This window comes from Herpailurus yagouaroundi, unplaced genomic scaffold (assembly GCF_014898765.1).
Source record: "Herpailurus yagouaroundi ecotype Mexico unplaced genomic scaffold, PumYag 188, whole genome shotgun sequence".
NCBI classification, from domain to species: Eukaryota; Metazoa; Chordata; class Mammalia; order Carnivora; family Felidae; genus Herpailurus; species Herpailurus yagouaroundi.
Window position 1 is genome coordinate 26,483,775 of NW_024412419.1, and position 3,247 is coordinate 26,487,021.

Below are 3,247 nucleotides of genomic sequence, written 5' to 3' on the forward strand. Positions count from 1 at the left end.
AGTACTGACATAATGATGGAATTTATCTTTTTTGTCACCTTTCCATTGGTTGACTTTACTCTCTCACTTTATTAACAAAATATATCAGATATATTACCAAAATATATAGAATTCCATGCATAATGTGGGATTTGATATCTTTTCAAAGTTGCATAAATAATTTGAGTTAACATTATATAATTTTACCAAAACATAATAGATCCTACGTTATAGAGTACAGTATTGTTATATCTGTAACAGGCAATTTCCAACTTATTTTGTTTTGCTTTGTCAAAATCATAAATTGTTAACTGTGATGAAGTGTGAGAATCGTGTGGATTATCTTGTTTTTTGATTATTTTCCAAATGCGGATGTTAAGGACTTGCCAACATGGTCAGTATTACTTATAAAAAGTATCACAAGCAGCAGTCACAAATTACCTGAGGTAATTTTTAAATTTAATCATGAGTTTTGTAATTAGAGTTTTAAAAAGGTATTTTGAGAGTGGCTTCGACTTTTCTGGAATCTAGTACTCCTGGAGATTTATGATTTTTCCAGCCATCAGCCAGCTATGTAGAGAAGATTTTTGTTTTTGTAGAATTTGCAAGTTGCTTCAATCAGCTCATCCTCTTTTAAATATGAGCAGCACTTCCAAATCTGATTTCACAGTGGAATAACATCCAAGAAGCCATCTTTGTCAAGCAGAGTTATAGTCATCCTGTAATAAGTGGCCATGTCCCAACTTTTGCTTGGTGAGGAGTTTGTCATTGTCTTTAACATCCGCAACCCTGTTCAGGCATTTGACCTGCTGAAGAAATAGAGCCCACACTACCTTGACTTCTGGGAAAAATGAAATTTTGTAAATGTAATAAGGCAATCTGTTCCTTGTCCTTTGTCTTATGTTCTCCAACTATTAGTATACCTATTATTGGTCTACTATTACAGGGTGATTTTTCCTCCATTGACCTCATCTAAGTGGGTCACGCATGAAATCTGAAGAACTGCCATGTACTGAGTGATGATTAAGAGGTATGTGCTGCCCCCCTCCCCCCCACCGCCGCATGTCTTCTCCATTCTCATGGGATTTTTAAAGTGTACAGAACACAATTCTGCATGAAGTTAAATGCCTGTTTCCTCATCACCCATTCAGAGGCAACACCTGTGTAGTTGTCCCACCAAAGGTGCTTTGATACCCACCTGCACTGTTTAAGAAGTTTGCTGTGGGTTTTGGAGGAATTGGCTCTACTTCCTGAAATTCACTGATGCCAACTGCTATAGGTGACATTGGTCCATTCATGATTATATAAAGAAGTCTTATTTGCCAAGCTCTGGCCAGATTCTGGATATGAAAACAAGAAACTTGGCCAACCTAGGACTATGGGCAATAGCCTTGCTGGTAAATCTTGCCACAGAGTCACTTGAAGCCAAACAAGGAAGTTTGAATTGAATATTTGGCCCATTGTTTGTGATTAAGAGCAAGTTCTATGGAGTGTAATTAACCCCGTCTCAGAAAACGCCATACTGTAATGGAAAAACACTGGACTAGAAGTCAGGAGATTTGGATTCTGATCCTGACGCTGCCATTATGTAAGTATTTTGTTACCGTGGGCAAGTCATTTAACCTCTCTCTGCTTTATCATCTATAAAGTTGGGATGGGAATGGATTAGTTAATCTGTAAACTGTCAGCTCTAAATTTCCTTCCAGTGACTACCTCAGCATACAGGCCAAGTGTTACCTACACCAACACCCAAGCCATTAATTTGAGGTGCCATGAGTATAGAAGGTGAACTGCAGGTTAAACACCATCTAGGTTTTTGTTTATTTCACACTGGACTTAAATCTGTTAAGATTAAACAGATTTTTCTTGGACTTCTTTCTTTGTGGGGAAGGATTATTTTGGGTGGTATTGGCGAAAAGTTTAGGACAGGGTACTTTTAGCTTCCTCGGGTACAAAAGAATGGGGTACATTTTTCTTTCTTCCTTACTCTATAAAGATAACAGTTGGAAATACATACATGTATAAGCAAATGGGGAGGTCCTGAATATCAAGCCTCTGATTAAGCTGCTTGTGAACTGCCAGTTTTTTGCTTGACTAAAGACTGCTGATCTCTTTGGGAGTCTAATCTGCTTATATGAGAAAATGCTTTTTACATCCCAAATTGTTTGAATCACACTGTTTGAATAAAGAACGTACATAGAGTTTTCTCTCTGATCTTAAATAATTTTGGCTTGTTTTTATTCAATAGCAATTTATTGGTAATTTAATTTAGTTCAGCAAATACTTGTTGCATATCCAGTATGTGCCAGGCACTGTACTAAGTAAATATGCATACAGTATATCAATTTTTGTGACCTATTCCCAAGACCAACGGGAATACAAGGATAAACGATATCACTTCAACTACATGGTAATCCTACTTGTGTTGAGACACAGAATAGCTCATGTTGTCCAGCTGCCCCCCACTTGCTCCTCTTCTTTGCCTCATTTTCTTGGCATTCTCCTTTTATCCTCTTGCTTTTTTTTTCTTTTCTTTTCTTTTTCTTTTTTTTTTTTTTTTTTTGAATAATGAAACTAAGGAAGCAAATTTCCATGGACGAGGCCAGCTACAGAGGTCATGATGTCACACATCATCCTGATACCAGGAGAGGAAGACAAAGTTTGGAAAGAGCAAGTTAGGCAGACACTGTTGAGAAGGATAATTTTTGTTTTAATGTTTATTTTGAGAGAGAGAGAAAGTGGTAGCAGGGAGGGGCAGAGAGAGAGGGAGAGAATCCCAAGCAGGCTGCACATTCAGCACAGGCCAATGCAGGGCTTGTTTTCACGAACCATGAAATCATGACCTGAGCCAAAATCAAGAGTCAGACACTTAACCGACTAAGCCACCTAGGCCCCCCAAGAAGAATAATTTTTAGGCTATATAATGGGTTGTCATATACATTCAGACTCTTGCACTGGATGAGCAAAGATTTTTAGGTCACCAGGCTGAAAGTAATGGGGTCCCCAGAGCATTCATGGGCTTAAGGTGACTCTTATTTAAGTTACTAGTTTATTTTTTTTTCAACATTTTTTTTATTTATTTTTGGGACAGAGAGAGACAGAGCATGAACGGGGGAGGGGCAGAGAGAGAGGGAGACACAGAATCGGAAACAGGCTCCAGGCTCCGAGCCATCAGCCCAGAGCCCGACGCGGGGCTCGAACTCACGAACCGCGAGATCGTGACCTGGCTGAAGTCGGACGCTTAATCGACTGCGCCACCCAGGCGCCC